The 6,160-nt window shown below is 38.0% G+C and overlaps 2 non-coding genes across 2 annotated transcripts; both read right to left on the bottom strand.

Moving 5' to 3' along the window:
- Positions 1-1,371: 1,371 nt before the first annotated feature.
- TRNAA-UGC (transfer RNA alanine (anticodon UGC)) lies at positions 1,372-1,444 on the bottom strand. Its single transcript has one exon. It is a non-coding gene; the product is annotated as a tRNA-Ala (tRNA).
- A 3,921-nt stretch (positions 1,445-5,365) lies between these two features.
- Positions 5,366-5,438, bottom strand: TRNAA-AGC (transfer RNA alanine (anticodon AGC)). Its single transcript has one exon. It is a non-coding gene; the product is annotated as a tRNA-Ala (tRNA).
- Between the last annotated feature and the right edge of the window lie 722 nt (positions 5,439-6,160).

Below are 6,160 nucleotides of genomic sequence, written 5' to 3'. Positions count from 1 at the left end.
ATGAACCCATTACGATGACATCATGATGATGTCTTCATTAACCCATTACGATGACATCATGATGATGTCATCATTAACCCATTATGATGATGTCATCATGAACCCATTATGATGTTGTCATGATGATATCATCATGAACCCATTATGATGTCGCCATGATGATGTCATCATGAACCCATTGTGATGATGTCATCATGAACCCATTGTGATGTCATCATGATGATGTCATCATGAACCCATTGTGATGTCATCATGATGCTAGCGCTCTACTATTTGAGCTAATTCCCCTACATAACTTTCTACCTTTTAGGTGAAACAGGGAAACAGTGTATTTGCTGCAAGTAATGTACTGATGGGCTTGCTGCATGTACTGCTCTAATTACACATGAAACCAAGAAAACACTTGAAAAGCACATGAAAAATCTGTGGAAAAGCATAAGGTCTATATAGTTTGTTTCCCTCCAATTTATTGCCAGCGTTAAGCACAAAATTATTGAAAAATTATAAATAAAGTAACTGGAGAATGCAGGCTTCGATCCTGCTACCTGTCGCATGCTAAGCGAGGACTCTACCATTTGAGCTAATTCCCCTTGATAGTGTCCCTTGTTTTCGGTGAAACAGGGAAACAGTGTATTTGCTGCATGTAACGTACTGATGGGCTTGCTGAAACCAAGAAAACACTTGGAAAGCACATGAAAAATCTGTGGAAAAGCAGAAGGTCTATATAGTTTGTTTCCCTCTAATTTATTGCCAGCGTTAAGCACAAAATTATTGAAAATTTATAAAGTATAAATAAAGTAACTGGATAATGCAGGCATTGAACCTGCTAACTGTCGCATGTTAAGCGAGCACTCTACCATCTGAGCTAATTCCCCTTGATAGTGTCCCTTGTTTTAGGTGAAACAGGGAAACAGTGTATTTGCTGCATGTAATGTACTGATGGGCTTGCTGAAACCAAGAAAACACTTGAAAAGCACATGAAAAATCTGTGGAAAAGCAGAAGGTCTATATAGTTTGTTTCCCTCTAATTTATTGCCAGCGTTAAGCACAAAATTATTGAAAATTTATAAAGTATAAATAAAGTAACTGGATAATACAGGCATCGATCCTGCTAACTGTTGCATGTTAAGCGAGCACTCTGCCATCTGAGCTAATTCCCCTTGATAGTGTCCCTTGTTTTAGGTGAAACAGGGAAACAGTGTATTTGCTGCATGTAATGTACTGATGGGCTTGCTGAAACCAAGAAAACACTTGAAAAGCACATGAAAAATATGTGGGAAAGCATAAGGTCTATATAGTTTGTTTCCCTCCAATTTATTGCCAGCGTTAAGCACAACATTATTGAAAATGTATAAAGTATAAATAATTAACTGGAGAATGCGGGCATTGATCCCGCTGCCTCTCGCATGCAAAGCGAGCGCTCTACCATTTGAGCTAATTCCCCTACACAACTTTCTACATTTTAGGTGAAACAGGGAAACAGTGTATTTGCTGCAAGAAATGTACTGATGGGCTTGCTGCATGTACTGCTCTAATTACACTTGAAACCAAGAAAACACTGAAAAAGCACATGAAAAATCTGTGGGAAAGCATAAGGTCATCATGATGACCATTGTGATGATGTCATCATGATGATGTCATCATGAACCCATTATGATGTCGTCATGATGATGTCATCATAAACCCACTATGATGATGTCATCATGAACACATTGTGATGTCATCATGATGATGTCATCATAAACCCATTATGATGTCGTCATCATGAACCCATTATGATGTCGTCATCATGAACCCATTATGATGTCGTCATCATGAACCCATTATGATGTCGTCATCATGAACCCATTATGATGTTACCATGATGATGTCATCATGAACCCATTATGATGTCGTCATGATGATGTGATCATGAACCCATTATGATGTCGTCATGATGATGTCATCATGAACCCATTATGATGTCGTCATGATGTCATCATGAACCCATTATGATTATGTCATCATGAACCCTTTATGATGTCGTCATGATAATGTCATCATGAACCCATTATGATGTCGTCATGATGATGTCATCATGAACCCATTATGATGTCGTCATGATGTCATCATGAACCCATTATGATTATGTCATCATGAACCCTTTATGATGTCGTCATGATAATGTCATCATGAACCCATTATGATGTTGTCATGATGATGTCATCATGAACCCATTATGATGTTGTCATGATGATGTCATCATGAACCCATTATGATGTCATCATGATGTCATCATGAACCCATTATGATGATGTCATCATGAAACTATTATGATGGTTTCATGATGATGTCATCATGAACCCATTATGATGTCGTCGTGATGATGTCATCATGAACCCATTATGATGATGTCATCATGAACACATTGTGATGTCATCATGATGATGTCATCATAAACCCATTATGATGTTGTCATGATGATGTCATCATGAACCCATTATGATGTTGCCATGATGATATCATCATGAACCCATTATGATGTCATCATGATGATGTCATCATGAACCCATTATGATGTCATCATGATGATGTCATCATGAACCCTTTATGATGTCGTCATGATAATGTCATCATGAACCCATTATGATGTCGTCATGATGATGTCATCATGAACCCATTATGATGATGTCATTATGAACCCATTGTGATGATGTCACCACGAACCCATTATGATGTCGTCATGATGATGTCATCATGAACTAATTATGATGTCGTCATGATGATGTCATCATGAACCCATTATTATGTCATCATGCACCCATTATGATGTCATCATGACGATGTCATCATGAACCCATTATGATGACGTCATGATGATGTCATCATGAACCCATTACGATGACATCATGATGATGTCTTCATTAACCCATTACGATGACATCATGATGACGTCGTCATTAACCCATTATGATGATGTCATCATGAACCCATTGTGATGATGTCATCATGAACCCATTGTGATGTCATCATGATGATGTCATCATGAACCCATTGTGATGTCATCATGATGCTAGCGCTCTACTATTTGAGCTAATTCCCCTACATAACTTTCTACCTTTTAGGTGAAACAGGGAAACAGTGTATTTGCTGCAAGTAATGTACTGATGGGCTTGCTGCATGTACTGATCTAAATACACATGAAACCAAGAAAACACTTGAAAAGCACATGAAAAATCTGTGGAAAAGCATAAGGTCTATATAGTTTGTTTCCCTCCAATTTATTGCCAGCGTTAAGCACAAAATTATTGAAAAATTATAAATAAAGTAACTGGAGAATGCAGGCATCGATCCTGCTACCTCTCGCATGCTAAGCGAGCACTCTACCATTTGAGCTAATTCCCCTTGATAGTGTCCCTTGTTTTCGGTGAAACAGGGAAACAGTGTATTTGCTGCATGTAACGTACTGATGGGCTTGCTGAAACCAAGAAAACACTTGAAAAGCACATGAAAAATCTGTGGAAAAGCATAAGGTCTATATAGTTTGTTTCCCTCCAATTTATTGCCAGCGTTAAGCACAAAATTATTGAAAATTTATAAAGTATAAATAAAGTAACTGGATAATGCAGGCATCGATCCTGCTACCTCTCGCATGCTAAGCGAGCACTCTACCATCTGAGCTAATTCCCCTTGACCGAGTCCCTTGTTTTAGGTGAAACAGGGAAACAGGGTATTTGCTGCATGTAATGTACTGATGGGCTTGCTGAAACCAAGAAAACACTTGAAAAGCACATGAAAAATCTGTGGGAAAGCATAAGGTCTATATAGTTTGTTTCCCTCCAATTTATTGCCAGCGTTAAGCACAACTTTATCGAAAATGTATAAAGTACACATAATTAACTGGAGAATGTGGGCATTGATCCCGCTGCCTCTCACATGCAAAGCGAGCGCTCTACCATTTGAGCTAATTCCCCTACATAACTTTCTGTGTTTTAGGTGAAACAGGGAAACAGTGTATTTGCTGCAAGTAATGTACTGTTGGGCTTGCTACATGTACTGCTCTAATTACACATGAAACCAAGAAAACACTTGAAAAGCACATGAAAAATCTGTGGAAAAGCATAAGGTCTATATAGTTTGTTTCCCTCCAATTTATTGCCAGCGTTAAGCACAAAATTATTGAAAATTTATAAAGTATAAATAATGTAACTCGAGAATGCAGGCATCGATCCTGCTACCTCTCGCATGCTAAGCGAACACTCTACCATTTGAGCTAATTCCCCTTGATAGTGTCCTTTGTATTAGGAGAAACAGGGAAACAGTGTATTTGCTGCAAGTAATGTACTGATGTGCTTGCTGCATGTACTGCTCTAATTACACATGAAACCAAGAAAACACTTGAAAAGCACATGAAAAATCTGTGGAAAATCATAAGGTCTATATAGTTTGTTTCCCTCCAATTTATTGCCAGCGTTAAGCACAAAATTATTGAAAATTTATAAAGTATAAATAAAGTAACTGGAGAATGCAGGCATCGATCCTGCTACCTCTCACATGCTAAGCGAGCACTCTACCATTTGAGCTAATTCCCCTTGATAGTGTCTCTAGTTTTAGGTGAAACAGGGAAACAGTGTTTTGCTGCATGTAATGTACTGATGGGCTTGCTGAAACCAAGAAAACACTTGAAAAGCACATGAAAAATCTGTGGAAAAGCATAAGGTCTATATAGTTTGTTTCCCTCTAATTTATTGCCAGCGTTAAGCACAAAATTATTGAAAATTTATAAAGTATAAATAAAGTAACTGGAGAATGCAGGCATCATTCCTGCTACCTCTCGCATGCTAAGCGAGCACTCTACCATTTGAGCTAATTCCCCTTGATAGTGTCCCTTGTTTTAGGAGAAACAGGGAAACAGTGTATTTGCTGCAAGTAATGTACTGATGTGCTTGCTGCATGTACTGCTCTAATTACACATGAAACCAAGAAAACACTTGAAAAGCACATGAAAAATCTGTGGAAAATCAAAAGGTCTATATAGTTTGTTTCCCTCCAATTTATTGCCAGCGTTAAGCACAAAATTATTGAAAATGTATAAAGTATAAATAATGTAACTGGAGAATGCAGGCATCGATCCTGCTACCTCTCGCATGCTAAGCGAGCAGTCTACCATTTGAGCTAATTCCCCTTGATAGTGCACCTTGTTTTAGGTGAATCATGGAAACAGTGTATTTGCTGCATGTAATGTACTGATGGGCTTGCTGAAACCAAGAAAACACTTGAAAAGCACATGAAAAATCTGTGGAAAAGCATAAGGTCTATATAGTTTGTTTCCCTCCAATTTATTGCCACCGTTAAGCACAAAATTATTGAAAATTTATAAAGTAACTGGAGAATGCAGGCATCGATCCTGCTACCTCTCGCATGCTAAGCGAGCACTCTACCATCTGAGCTAATTCCCCTTGATGCTAAGCGAGCACTCTACCATTTGAGCTAATTCCCCTACATACCTTTCTTCTTTTTAGGTTAAACAGGGAAACTGTATTTGCTGCAATAATGTACTGATGGGCTTGCTGCATGTACTGCTCTAATTACACATGAAACCAAGAAAACACTTGAAAAGCACATGAAAAATCTGTGGAAAAGCATAAGGTCTATATAGTTTGTTTCCCTCCAATTTATTGCCAGCGTTAAGCACAAAATTATTGAAAATTTATAAAGTATAAATAAAGTAACTGGAGATTGCAGGCATCGATCCCGCTAACTCTTGCATGCTAAGCGAGCATTCTAACATCTGAGCTACTTCCCCTTGATGCTAAGAGAGCACTCTACCATTTGAGCTATTTCCTCTACATACCTTTCTTCTTTTTAGGTGAAACAGGGAAACAGTGTATTTGCTGCAAGTATTGTACTGATGGGCTTGCTGCATGTACTGCTCTAATTACACATGAAACCAAGAAAACACTTGAAAAGCACATGAAAAATCTGTGGAAAAGCATAAGGTCTATATAGTTTGTTTCCCTCCAATTTATTGCCAGCGTTAAGCACAAAATTATTGAAAATTTATAAAGTATAAATAAAGTAACTGGAGAATGCAGGCATCGATCCTGCTACCTCTCGCATGCTAAGTGAGCACTCTACCATCTGAGCTAATTCCCCTTGATAGCGTCAATTGTTTTAGGTG

The sequence above is a fragment of the Sceloporus occidentalis genome, unplaced genomic scaffold (assembly GCF_023333645.1).
Source record: "Sceloporus occidentalis isolate IW3139 unplaced genomic scaffold, rSceOcc1.0.p SCAF_300, whole genome shotgun sequence".
Lineage (NCBI taxonomy): Eukaryota > Metazoa > Chordata > Lepidosauria > Squamata > Phrynosomatidae > Sceloporus > Sceloporus occidentalis.
Note: the sequence above shows the minus strand (reverse complement) of the source record. Positions and strands in the feature narration are given on the sequence as shown.